The sequence below is a fragment of the Mercenaria mercenaria genome, chromosome 14 (genome assembly GCF_021730395.1).
Source record: "Mercenaria mercenaria strain notata chromosome 14, MADL_Memer_1, whole genome shotgun sequence".
In the NCBI taxonomy this organism is placed as follows: Eukaryota; Metazoa; Mollusca; class Bivalvia; order Venerida; family Veneridae; genus Mercenaria; species Mercenaria mercenaria.
The window spans coordinates 74,909,120-74,924,636 of NC_069374.1; the positions used below are offsets into that span (position 1 = coordinate 74,909,120).

At 36.8% G+C, this 15,517-nt stretch overlaps 1 protein-coding gene across 2 annotated transcripts in view; it reads right to left on the minus strand.

Moving 5' to 3' along the window:
* Nucleotides 1-15,517, minus strand: part of LOC123527717 (uncharacterized) — a 236,941-nt gene that overhangs the window by 199,978 nt on the left and 21,446 nt on the right. Inside the window, exon 2 of one of the 2 annotated variants that reach the window (XM_053523917.1) lies at nucleotides 6,581-6,683. The gene's annotated coding sequence lies outside the window, so the exon portion shown is untranslated. Of the gene's footprint in view, nucleotides 1-6,580; nucleotides 6,909-15,517 lie in introns of those variants that run through there. The other variant, XM_053523916.1, reaches the window with a different exon arrangement.

Sequence of the window (15,517 nt, forward strand, 5' to 3'; positions counted from 1 at the left end):
TGACAAATATATTACGAATACCACTCCTTGTGCAAATGTTTAACCCTTACCCTGCTAAATTTCTATAATGAACTTGTTCGTCTTCCAATTTGGACAGTACCATTAACTGTTGAAAGGGTTGTTTACCAAAAAGATACTAACTGAATAGCAAACAGCGCAGCTCATGATCAAACTGCACAGAGGTGCAGGCTGATCATAATCTACACTGGTTGCAAAGGCAGAACCAATCGTGTCCAGCACGGTTAGGGTTAATGATGCTAAAATAACACTATCTTATTTGGGCAACCAGATTTAACAGTGAACACAACATTACATTTCAGACCAAAATCTGATTAACTACCTTTAAACTGACAGAAAGTATATTTCAAGTGCATGTAATCTATAATGTATAATTATGTAACATGATTACAAACAACACTAACTATATTCCTTGTTTTACAGGTAGTAATAATGTATTTGAGGTACATCCTGGCACTGAACTGTCCTCTTTTATATTTAAAAAAAAATCACAAATCATAAACCCTCTTATAAGCAACCCAGGGTTTCATTTGTCAAGGTAGGCGTAGAGTTTAAATGAGACCTCATTTTCTTGTAAAAACAACTTACAAAACTCTGACCAAATATTTCTATGATATATCTGAAAAAAAAATATATGCTGAAGTAAAAAGCAGCAAGGCGTAAAAAAAAATTGTTTGTTTCCGATATCAAGACCTATCCTAAATTTTTTGCGCGACTCTAAATGCTTTTATGGCCTTGGAGAATATTTTTTTCAACTTTTCAACAAAAAGTTGCAAAACTGCACTTTTTATGCTTTAAACATGGCCAGTGATGTTAGGAATCAACTTACTGATGCTCTGAAGGCAAAACATACAATTTTGTATTCATTATTTGATACAAAAATATTTTCCCAAGTCTCACTTAATAAAAAAAATAATCAAAATGCTAAATTTCTAAAATGGACTGGTCCACCATTCAATTTGGGCAGCACCACTTATCATTTAAAGGGGTGTTCCCTGAAAATTTACAGACAGTGAAGACCATGATCAAGGCTGATCTTGTTTTTCACTGGTCACAAACAAAATCACTTGTTACTAGCACGCTAAAGGTTGATTCTGACATTATGTGCAAAAATTAACAATCTAAAGTAATAATTATCTATTTTATCAAGGAAAGTCCTGTCTAGCAGCTTCACAGATACTGACAAACTACAAACAGTAGAATCTTGTCAACTGTTCTGGTTTTTGAAATACATTAAAGAATGTCACTTGATTTTTTTTCCTCAATTCATTTACTTTAGTAGGTGTTGCAGAGATATTGCTTTTTAAAATTTCTTTTATAACTCCATCAATGTCACTGGACATAGGTATCACTTTTTTTAAGTTACTGTTAATGTTGCAAAAAACATGCAAGTACTAAATGAACTCTACTTTTTATTATAAATTCAATGAAATTTTGTACAAAATGAGCCGTGCCATGGGAAAACCAACATAGTGGCCTTGCGACCAGCATGGATCCAGACAAGCCTGCGCATCCGCGCAGTCTGGTCAGGATCCATGCTGTTCGCTAACAGTTTCTCTAATAGCAATTGGTTATGAAAGGGAACAGCATGGATCCTGACCAGACTGCGCGGATGCGCAGGCTGGTCTGGATCCATGCTGGTCGCAAAGCCACTATGTTGGTTTTCTCATGGCGTGGCTCAAATCTTTATCAACAATAAACAAAGGATGAATATATTCATTCTTTTTGTTTTCCTAAAAAGAAGTTTGGCACTTTCAACTATTTAACAATTATTATTTCCATTTATATTCATAAAAACTCATGAAATTTATTGTCATTTTAAGGCCAATGGAATTTATGGAATATACATATTAAATTATTATCTTGTATATAATAATACTGTTTACATTTGATATAATTTTAGGTTTTTTAACATTGTTTTGTACAATACGGAGATATATTTGGACGAGTACTCAGCTGAGAAAACCATACTGGACAAGCCGCTAATATATCTCGTACAGTACAATGTTATATAATCTTTTTATTCCATATCTATTTTATTTTAGTTTAAAGTAAAAATCATTTTCAAGAGGCATTATCAAACTCTGTACATAGAGCGCCCTACTTCACCTGATTTACATTCGGAACATTTTCTTGCGTTTCCCGCTTTATCGTATGTTTAACATGGGACTATACGGCAAAAATACAGGTTTTTTTGTAAGCATGTGCGTCCAATACAGTAATATGTTGTACAGTCACGTGTTGCAAATAAACGTTCACGATTGGATAAATAAAATAGATATAGAATATATGTCATATACATAACATATTGCTTAGACAATAGACTGCTACAACATATATAGAAACCCTGTCATATACACATTATATAGCTGCAACATATATAAATATCCTGTTATGTACATAATGTACTGTAGCCCGCCCGCTTAGCTCAGTAGGGAGAGCGGGGTCGCGAGTTCGATCCTAGGGCGGGGCGTATGTTCTCCGTCACGATTTGATAAAAGACATTGTGTCTGAAATCATTCATCCTCCACCTCTGATAATTCATGTGTGGTAGTTGGCATTTACCTGCGGAGAACAGGTTTGTACTGGTAAAGAATCCAGGAACACTGGTTAGGTTAACTGCCTGCCGTTACATGACTGAATACTGTTGAAAAACGGCGTTAAACCCAAAACAAACAAACAAAACATAATGTACTGTAGCAACATATATACACAATATACTGCAGCAACATATATAAATATCCTGTCATGTACACAATATACTGCAGCAACATATATATAAATATCCTGTCATGTACACAACATACTGCAGCAACTTAATAAATATCATGTCATGTACACAATATACTGCAGCAACATGTATACACAATATACTGCAGCAACATATATAAATAACCTAGAAAATTCACAATTAACAGTAGCAACATATATAAAATATCCTGTCAGTCACACATTACTGTGCTGCAGTATACAGCCAACCTGTGGTACAGACCACTTCTGAACAGAGTCCACCTCAGACTATGCAGACTATGTTTTTTTTTTCCAATTTCTATACTTAAAATATATTTAAAATATAATAAAAACAAGAGCTGTCTCCATAGGATGACACATGCCCCCGATGGCACTTTGAATGAATAGTTATGGCCGATGTTAGAGTTTAGGACCTTTGACCTACGGACATGGGTCTTGCGCGCGACACGCCGTCTTACTGTGCCCCACATTCATGCAGAGTTATTTTAAAATCCATGCATGAATGACAAAGATATGGACCGGACACGCCCATCATTGCACTATCATGAAATATGACCTTTAACGTCTGTGACCTTGACTTTTGAGCTAGGGACCTGGGTCTTGCGTGCGACAGGTCGTCTTACTGTGGTACACATTCATGCCCAATAATTTTAAAATCCATGCATGAATGACAAAGATATGGACCGGAAACGCCCATCAATGCACTATCATGAAATATGACCTTTAACGTCTAAGTGTGACCTTGACCTTTGAGCTACAGACCTGGGTCTTGTGTGCGACACGTCGTCTTACTGTGCCACACATTTATGCGTAGTTACTTGAAAATCCATCCATGGATGACAAAGATATGGAGTTTAGGACCTTTGACCTATGGACCTGGGTCTTGCGCGCGACACATCGTCTTACTGTGTCCCACATTCATGCATAGTTATTTTAAAATCCATGCATGAATGACAAAGATATGGACCGGACACGCCCATCATTGCACTATCATGAAATATGACCTTTAACGTCTAAGTGTGACCTTGACCTTTGAGCTACAGACCTGGGTCTTGTGCGCGACACGTCGTCTTACTGTGCCACACATTTATGCGTAGTTACTTGAAAATCTATCCATGGATGACAAAGATATGGAGTTTAGGACCTTTGACCTACGGACCTGGTCTTGAGCGCGACACATCGTCTTACTGTGTCCACATTCATGCATAGTTATTTTAAAATCCATGCATGAATGACAAAGATATGGACGGACATGCCCATCATTGCACTATCATGAATATGACCTTTAACGTCTAAGTGTGACCTTGACCTTTGAGCTACAGACCTGGGTCTTGTGCGCGACACGTCGTCTTACTGTGCCACACATTTATGCGTAGTTACTTGAAAATCCATCCATGGATGACAAAGATATGGAGTTTAGGACCTTTGACCTATGGACCTGGGTCTTGCGTGCGACACATCGTCTTACTGTGTCCCACATTCATGCATAGTTATTTTAAAATCCATGCATGAATGACAAAGATATGGACCGGACACGCCCATCATTGCACTATCATGAAATATGACCTTTAACGTCTAAGTGTGACCTTGATCTTTGAGCTACAGACCTGGGTCTTGTGCGCGACACGTCGTCTTACTGTGCCACACATTTATGCGTAATTACTTGAAAATCTATCCATGGATGACAAAGATATGGAGTTTAGGACCTTTGACCTACGGACCTGGGTCTTGAGCGCGACACATCGTCTTACTGTGTCCCACATTCATGCATAGTTATTTTAAAATCCATGCATGAATGACAAAGATATGGACCGGACACGCCCATCATTGCACTATCATGAAATATGACCTTTAACGTCTAAGTGTGACCTTGACCTTTGAGCTACAGACCTGGGTCTTGTGCGCGACACGTCGTCTTACTGTGCCACACATTTATGCGTAGTTACTTGAAAATCCATCCATGGATGACAAAGATATGGACCGGACACGCCCCTCAATGCACTATCGTGAAAAATGACCTTTAACATCTAAGTGTGACCTTGACCTTTGAGCTACGGACCTGGGTCTTGCGCGCGACATGTCGTCTTACTGTGGTACACATTCATGCCAAGTTATTTGAAAAACCATCTAGGGATGACAAAGATATGGACCGGACACGAAAATTGCGGACAGACCGACAGACGGTTAAAAAACTATATGCCTCCCTTCGGGGGCATAAAAAACTCACAGACATAAGAGAGGGAGATAGATGGGTAAATATATATAAGGGCATACAAGTAAACAGACAGACAGACAGACAGCAGAGATGGACAGACAAATAGACAGCAGAGACAGACTGACAGCAGAGACAGACAGACAGACAAACAAACATACAGCAGAGACAGACAAACAGCACAGACAGACAGCAGAGACAGACTGACAGCAGAGACAGACAGACAAACAAACAAACAGACAGACAAACAGCAGAGACAGACATACTGACAGACAAACAAACAGACAGCAGAGACAGACAAACAGCACAGACAGACAGCAGAGACAGCAAACAGCACAGACAGACAGACATACAGCAGAGACAGCAAAGACAGACAGACATACAGCAGAGGCAGACAGACAGATAGCAGAGACAGACAACAGAAACAGACAGACAGAATAGCAGAGACAGTCAGACAGCAGAGACAGACAGACTGACAGACAAACAAACAGACAGCAGAGACAGACAGCAGAGACAGCAAAGACAGACAGACATACAGCAGAGGCAGACAGACAGATAGCAGAGACAGACAGCAGAAACAGACAGACAGATAGCAGAGACAGACAGACAGACAGCAGATACAGACATCGGAGACAGATAGACAGACAACAGAGACAGACAGACATCAGAGACAGACAGACAGACAGCAAAGATCAGACAGACATCAGAGACAGTCAAACAGACAGACAGACAGACAGCAGAGACAGTCAAACAGACAGCAGAGACAGACAGCAGAAACAGACAGACAGATAGCAGAGACAGACAGACAGACAGCAGATACAGACATCGGAGACAGTCAAACAGACAGCAGAGATCAGACAGACAACAGAGACAGACAGACAGACAGCAAAGACAGACATCAGAGACAGTCAAACAGACAGACAGACAGCAGAGACAGTCAAACAGACAGCAGAGACAGACAGACATCATAGACAGTCAAACTGACATCACAGACAGACAGACATCAAAGACAGACAAACAGACACACAGACAGCAGAGGCAGTCAAACAGACAGACAGCAGAGATCAGACAGACAACAGAGACAGACAGACAGACAGACAGCAGAGACAGTCAAACAGACAGACTGACAGCAGAGACAGACAGACAGCAGAGACAGTCAAACAGACAGACAGCAGAGACAGACAGACATCACAGACAGCAGAGACAGACAGACATCAGAGACAGACAAACAGACAGCAGAGACAGACAGACAGACAACAGAGACAGTCAAACAGACAGCAGGGATCAAACAGACAGCAGAGACAGACAGACATCAGAGACAGACAAACAGACAGCAGGGATCAGACAGACAGTCAAACAGACAGCAGAGACAGACAGACATCAGAGACAGACAAACAGACAGCAGAGACAGACAGAAAGCAGAGATAGACAAACAGATAGACAGACACGGACATTAAAATACAGATAGGTATATAAACCAGCAGACAGGGACATGAAGGGACACAGACAAACAAACAGTAGCTGAATATGGCCCTGTAAACTAAATTTAATCTTAAAACTATCATTATTTACATGGTAACATGGTTGAGAAAAACTTACCTGTAAAAAAGAAGTTAATTAAACACTTTCACACCCTTTCCTGACATGCCAGTCAAACAAGCAGACACATCTAAACAGTAGAGGCTTACATGAACATCCTCAGCTAGAAAAATAAAAAAAGATGAAAAAAAAAAAGAATAACAGATATTTCATTAAAACCCCAGTCTCCCATTAATACAGTCTAGACTGGTTTGTGTTTTTACACTATCACAGTAGGGTTTACAATTTTTCTCATGAGGTAATTTTTTCTGCATCAATTTTTAATACAAACTGTGTCATTTGATAGCATGTATTAAATCTGCTCCCAGTTGATATCAAATGCATGTATGCATACATCATGCACACATAAAAAGACTACACTTTGTGACAAAATTTGTTACCTTGGATTAATGCCAAATGTTTTTTTTCTGCAGAAAGCTGCATCTGCTTCTAGCAGACGACTTTTCTCTAGTGTAGCAGACGACAATTGATTTTTTTAAAATGCAAGAAATATTAGGTGCATGTGCAACAGACATCTATTCATAGCAGACTCCACTTAACAAATGTTCAATAACAGGCAAGCCGAAAAAGGGGTCAATATGTCAAGATGCATATTTCAAATATAAAAAGTGAAGGCATCATTAAAATAAGGACATAAAAAGGGATAATTATACGGTCTGCATTTCTTGGTCTGAAACCAACAATTTTTTCATTTTCTTTTAAATCAAAAAATGTAACTGAGATGAAAGCATCCTAACAATAGGGATGAAGGAAACTTGTTCTACCTCTATATAGATATAAAAAAGTGGATAGACATTAAATGTTTAGGCCAAACAAAGGTATCTATGTTTTACATTACCATGTGCCTAAAAAAATTCACAATTCTCAATAAACAGCGGGCATAACCGATGTTATCTATAATAAAAAAAGACTTTACAGGATTATTTTACTTTTCACCAGTATCTGACAACTTCCAAACAAGAATCAGAAAAAAGAAAACAAACATTTCCATCCTTTGGGTAGTCAAATTTGCTACTATTACACTTGGCCTACAGTATCAACTCAAAATCTGTCAGTACAATAAATAATTAATAACTTAGAAGTTTTCTTTACCAGCATGTAATTTTCACACTAAGAGAGCACAGTTAAAGACCTCAATCTGAGATAAAGTTTCAAAGTACAGTAAAGCCTTATTCTTAGAACAGTATAACCTGTTTTACAGTACAGTATAACCTCTAACAGTGCACAAGTTTTACAGTACAGTATAACCTCTAACAGTGCACAAGTTTTACAGTACAGTATATCCTCTAACAGTGCACAAGTTTCACAGTACAGTATAACCTCTAACAGTGCACAAGTTTCACAGTGCACAAGTTTTACAGTACAGTATATCCTCTAACAGTGCACAAGTTTTACAGTACAGTATAACCTCTAACAGTGCACAAGTTTTACAGTACAGTATATCCTCTAACAGTGCACAAGTTTTACAGTACAGTATATCCTCTAACAGTGCACAAGTTTTACAGTACAGTATAACCTCTAACAGTGCACAAGTTTTACAGTACAGTATATCCTCTAACAGTGCACAAGTTTTACAGTACAGTATAACCTCCAACAGTGCACAAGTTTTACAGTACAGTATATCCTCTAACAGTGCACAAATTTTACAGTACAGTATATCCTCCAACAGTGCACAAGTTTTACAGTACAGTATATCCTCTAACAGTGCACAAGTTTTACAGTACAGTATATCCTCTAACAGTGCACAAGTTTTACAGTACAGTATATCCTCTAACAGTGCACAAGTTTTACAGTACAGTATAACCTCCAACAGTGCACAAGTTTTACAGTACAGTATATCCTCTAACAGTGCACAAGTTTTACAGTACAGTATATCCTCTAACAGTGCACAAGTTTTACAGTACAGTATATCCTCTAACAGTGCACAAGTTTTACAGTACAGTATAACCTCTAACAGTGCACAAGTTTTACAGTACAGTATATCCTCTAACAGTGCACAAGTTTTACAGTACAGTATATCCTCTAACAGTGCACAAGTTTTACAGTACAGTATAACCTCCAACAGTGAACAAGTTTTACAGTACAGTATATCCTCTAACAGTGCACAAGTTTTACAGTACAGTATATCCTCTAACAGTGCACAAGTTTTACAGTACAGTATATCCTCTAACAGTGCACAAGTTTTACAGTACAGTATAACCTCCAACAGTGCACAAGTTTCACAGTACAGTATAACCTCCAACAGTGCACAAGTTTTACAGTACAGTATAACCTCTAACAGTGCACAAGTTTCACAGTACAGTATAACCTCCAACAGTGCACAAGTTTCACAGTACAGTATAACCTCCAACAGTGCACAAGTTTCACAGTACAGTATAACCTCCAACAGTGCACAAGTTTTACAGTACAGTATAACCTCCAACAGTGCACAAGTTTTACAGTACAGTATAACCTCTAACAGTGCACAAGTTTTACAGTACAGTATATCCTCTAACAGTGCACAAGTTTCACAGTGCACAAGTTTTACAGTACAGTATAACCTCCAACAGTGCACAAGTTTTACAGTACAGTATAACCTCTAACAGTGCACAAGTTTTACAGTACAGTATATCCTCTAACAGTGCACAAGTTTCACAGTGCACAAGTTTTACAGTACAGTATAACCTCCAACAGTGCACAAGTTTCACAGTACAGTATAACCTCTAACAGTGCACAAGTTTCACAGTACAGTATAACCTCTAACAGTGCACAAGTTTCACAGTACAGTATAACCTCTAACAGTGCACAAGTTTTACAGTACAGTATAACCTCTAACAGTGCACAAGTTTCACAGTGCACAAGTTTTACAGTACAGTATAACCTCCAACAGTGCACAAGTTTCACAGTACAGTATAACCTCTAACAGTGCACAAGTTTCACAGTACAGTATAACCTCTAACAGTGCACAAGTTTCACAGTACAGTATAACCTCTAACATTGCACAAGTTTCACAGTGCACAAGTTTTACAGTACAGTATAACCTCTAACAGTGCACAAGTTTCACAGTACAGTATAACCTCTAACAGTGCACAAGTTTGACAGTACAGTATAACCTCCAACAGTGCACAAGTTTTACAGTACAGTATAACCTCCAACAGTGCACAAGTTTTACAGTACAGTATAGCCTCTAACAGTGCACAAGTTTCACAGTACAGTATAACCTCCAACAGTGCACAAGTTTCACAGTACAGTATAACCTCCAACAGTGCACAAGTTTTACAGTACAGTATAACCTCCAACAGTGCACAAGTTTTACAGTACAGTATAACCTCCAACAGTGCACAAGTTTCACAGTACAGTATAACCTCCAACAGTGCACAAGTTTCACAGTACAGTATAACCTCCAACAGTGCACAAGTTTTACAGTACAGTATAACCTCCAACAGTGCACAAGTTTTACAGTACAGTATAACCTCTAACAGTGCACAAGTTTTACAGTACAGTATAACCTCCAACAGTGCACAAGTTTTACAGTACAGTATAACCTCTAACAGTGCACAAGTTTCACAGTACAGTATAACCTCTAACAGTGCACAAGTTTCACAGTACAGTATAACCTCTAACAGTGCACAAGTTTCACAGTACAGTATAACCTCTAACAGTGCACAAGTTTCACAGTACAGTATAACCTCTAACAGTGCACAAGTTTCACAGTACAGTATAACCTCTAACAGTGCACAAGTTTCACAGTACAGTATAACCTCTAACAGTGCACAAGTTTCACAGTACAGTATAACCTCCAACAGTGCACAAGTTTCACAGTACAGTATAACCTCCAACAGTGCACAAGTTTTACAGTACAGTATAACCTCCAACAGTGCACAAGTTTGACAGTACAGTATATCCTCTAACAGTGCACAAGTTTTACAGTACAGTATAACCTCTAACAGTGCACAAGTTTTACAGTAGAGTATAACCTCCAACAGTGCACAAGTTTTACAGTACAGTATAACCTCTAACAGTGCACAAGTTTTACAGTACAGTATAACCTCTAACAGTGGACAAGTTTCACAGTACAGTATAACCTCCAACAGTGCACAAGTTTTACAGTACAGTATAACCTCTAACAGTGCACAAGTTTTACAGTACAGTATAACCTCTAACAGTGCACAAGTTTTACAGTACAGTATAACCTCTAACAGTGCACAAGTTTCACAGTACAGTATAACCTCCAACAGTGCACAAGTTTTACAGTACAGTATAACCTCCAACAGTGCACAAGTTTTACAGTACAGTATAACCTCTAACAGTGCACAAGTTTCACAGTACAGTATAACCTCTAACAGTGCACAAGTTTTACAGTACAGTATAACCTCTAACAGTGCACAAGTTTTACAGTACAGTATATCCTCTAACAGTGCACAAGTTTCACAGTACAGTATAACCTCTAACAATCCAGAAGTTTTACCGTACAGTATAACCTCTAACAGTGCACAAGTTTTACAGTACAGTATAACCTCTAACAGTGCACAAGTTTTACAGTACAGTATAACCTCTAACAGTGCACAAGTTTCACAGTACAGTATAACCTCTAACAGTGCACAAGTTTCACAGTACAGTATAACCTCTAACAATCCAGAAGTTTTACCGTACAGTATAACCTCTAACAGTGCACAAGTTTTACAGTACAGTATAACCTCTAACAGTGTACAAGTTTTACAGTACAGTATAACCTCTAACAGTGCACAAGTTTCACAGTACAGTATAACCTCTAACAGTTCACAAGTTTGTAGAATATGGGTAGGGCTGTGGAGATTTTGAAGTTGTACAAGACAAAATGCTACATACCTAAGTCACTTCAGATAAACAATCTGAGCAAAACAACACAAACTTTTCAAGAATCTATCTTCATTTACTTCCATCAAGTGCTGCTTTATCCATAATAAAATGTGTGTCTGTCCGTTCCTGTCTTGTAACCATGTTGATATTGATTTTACATAATATCACTTTCATGATGAAACTTTTCTACTGTTCATAAAACAAGAGCTGTCTGAGGCCAGCAACACTCGACTATTCATAGCCTTATCAACTGAATGGATATATAAGTGAAACAATTTTGTAAATATGCAAAACAGAGTTATGGAACCTGTACAATGCATGTCAGTTCATCACAGTGCTGTGAACAAATGTGTGAAGTTTCAATCCATTCCAATTAATAGGTAATGAGAAATGAGCATTGTAACATACAAAAACTTAACCAAAAATTGCTAAGTCAAAAAAGGGGCATAATTTTGTTAAAAAAAACATATTAGAGTTCTGGAACCTGTGCAATGTATGTAAGTCTGTTTATTACAGTGTATAAATAAGTGTGTGAAGTTTTAATTCATTACCATTAGTGGGTACTGAGATACCAGCAAACATACAAAAACTTAACCAAAAATTGCTTAACCAAAAAAGTAAAAAAAGGGTCATAATTTTGCTAAAAAAACATAATAGAGTGATGGAACCTCTGCAATGTAAGTCAGTTTATCACAGTGAATAAGTGTGTGAAATTTCAATCCATTCCCATTTGTGAGTACTGAGATACCAGCATCCAGTAGCTCTACCTGTTCTTTGAAATAGTCAAGCTAAAAAGGGAAAAATATGCCTAGTCAGCCTCTCTATTTTCACCTGCTACATGAAGACAATTTAATAGATGATATTATTTTAGAATTTTATTGAAATTTCTTCTTCATCTACATAGTTGGGAAATTCAAACCAATATATCTAAAAATTATGAAGAATATAATACCGTAATCGAAGAATACAGCACTGTAACCAAAGAATACAATACCGTAACCAAAGAATACAATAGCGTAAACTTTGTTTGCAATACTGTTCAATTAGAAAGGAAATTAAAATAGCATGCAATTCCAATTTGTTTCTTTTTTATAGTATAATGATAGAAAATTGCATACAGCAGTGAAGTTCAGCACGCAAATATGTATCTATTGTTAATAAGACACCAATTGTAAAAACACAATTTCAATTTCGAGTTTTTACAGATGGTGTAAAATTATGAAACAAATATCTATCAATCATCAAGAGAGCTCATTATGATTCCGCAGAATGCAGTAAGATCTAAAAACCTGCAGGTATCATATATATGAAATTTATGGTATCATATCATCAAATCCTGAAAATACAATGCCATTTCCTCAGTTAAAGAAATGACGCATTTAAATCGTAGAAATTCCAATTACGGGAGATATCTTAAGTTCAACAAAACAGAGGCATAATTTAACACGAGGAACAATTCAACACAATGTAAAGAAACTATTGAACAGGATGTAACAGAACAATTCAATATAATGTAAATTGAACAATATAACCCAATGTAAAGGAACAATTCAACACCGTGTAACAGAACAACTCAACACAATGTAAAGGAACAACTCAACACAATGTAAAGAAACAACTCAATACAATGTAATGGAACAATTCAACACTGTGTAACAGAAAAACTCAACACAATGTAAAGGAACAACTCAACACAATGTAAAGGAACAACTCAACACAATGTGAAGAAACAACTCAATACAATGTAATGGAACAATTCAACACCGTGTAACAGAAAAACTCAACACAATGTAAAGGAATAACTCAACACAACGTAAAGAAACAACTCAACACAATGTAAAAAAACAACTCAACACAATGTAATGGAACAATTCAACACCGTGTAACAGAACAACTCAACACAATGTAAAGGAACAACTCAACACAATGTAATGGATCAATTCAACATACCTGATCCAAATGGATCAATTCAACACAACTGGTCAAGAATAACTCAACACAAATTAACAGAACAAGTCAACACGCTGTAAAGGAACAATTCAACATGATCTAACAGAATAACTCAACACAATGCAAATGAACAATTCCACACAATGTAACAGAACAACTCAACACAATGTAAAGGAACAATTCAACATGATGTAACAGAACAACTAAACACAATGTAACAGAACAATTCTGCAGAATGTAAAGGAAAAATTTAACACAATGTAACAGAACAATTCAACATGATGTAACAGAACAACTCAATACAATTTTAAGGAACAATTCAACACAATGTAAATGAACAATTCGATACAAAGTTAAGAAAAATTCAACACAATGTAATGGAACAATTCAAAACGATGTTACAGAACAATTCAATACAATGTAAAGGAACAATTCAACATAATGTAAAGGAATAATTCAACACGATGTTAAGGAACCATTCAACACGATGTAACAGAACACTCAATACAATTTTAAGGAACAATTCAACATAATGTAAATGAACAATTCAATACAAAGTTAAGAACAATTCAACACAATGTACTGGAACAATTCAAAACGATGTAACAGAACAATTCAACATAATGTAAAGGAACAATTCAACATTATGTAAATGAACAATTCAATACAATGTTAAGGAACCATTCAATACAATTTTAAGGAACAATTCAACATAATGTAAATGAACAATTCAATACAAAGTTAAGAACAATTCAACACAATGTAATGGAACAATTCAAAACGATGTAACGGAACAATTCAACACAATGTAAAGGAACAATTCAACATAATGTAAATGAACAATTCAATACAATGTTAAGGAACCATTCAACACGATGTAACAGAACACTCAATACAATTTTAAGGAACAATTCAACATAATGTAAATGAATAATTCAATACAAAGTTAAGAACAATTCAACACAATGTAATGGAACAATTCAAAACGATGTAACAGAACAATTCGACACAATGTAAAGGAACAATTCAACACAATGTAACCATAACTACACTAAAGAGGAACCATTTGAATGTTTTTCTCTAGCGGCCCATAAATGCACTGAAGAGGAACCGTTTGAATGTTTTTCTCTAGCGGCCCATAAATGCACTGAAGAGGAACCGTTTTAATGTTTTTCTCTAGCGGCCTATAAATGCACTGAAGAGGAACCATTTGAATGTTTTTCTCTAGCGGCCCATAAATGCACTGAAGAGGAACCGTTTGAATGTTTTTCTATTGTGGGCCCTCAAAACAGCTGAAATACCCAATAAACAATCAGGTAGACTCTGTGCAATATTTGACAAGTGTCACTCTATTTAATCTACTTAATCTATATATCTTTATAAACTACACTAAGTGGAACCATTTGAAGAAAGATTCATGTAAGGATGCAACAGAACAATACAACTGAAAATCCATTACTTGTTTCATGGAAAAAGTCGTTTTTTTTCTTAGAATTTTCTATTTATACTTGCTCCTAAGTGCTGTCAAGCAGAACCGTTTACACAAAGCTGCTGGAGGTCTATACTACCATGCTACAGACCAAGGTTGCTGTGGCTGTAATTCTAATTCTGCCCAAAAGTTTCAGGTGAAGATATTAAATGAAATGGGCAAACAACAGATGGAAGCTGATGGATGACGGACTATACACCTACAGCAAGAGTTCACCATGAGCCTGTGACCTAACACTGTAAAATCATTTAATTTTGTGGGCATGAAATTTCGTGGTTTTGGTCAAAACGGCAAATTCATGGGGATATGAATTAGTGGATTTCAACTTTTGAACATAAAATTAATGAGAATTTTACTTGTTCATTGGGATTAGATTTCATGGATTGACTCAACCACTCAAATCCATGAAAATTAGTCCCCCATGAATATTAATGATTTCACAGTATCAATTACTCAGTACTTTTTGACTATCTGTAACTGATCCAAAACCTGAAATGGTAAGCAGGGTTTTCAAAAAAAAAAAAACAATGTGGGAGAGATGAATGAACTGTTAAATAGATGGATGAAAAACTATACCAAAATTTAACCTTTAGCCTGCTGGCGGCAAGTGATTCTGCCTTTGCGACCAGTGCAGACCAAGATCATGGTCTGTACTGTTTGTTATTCAGTCAGTAAATTTT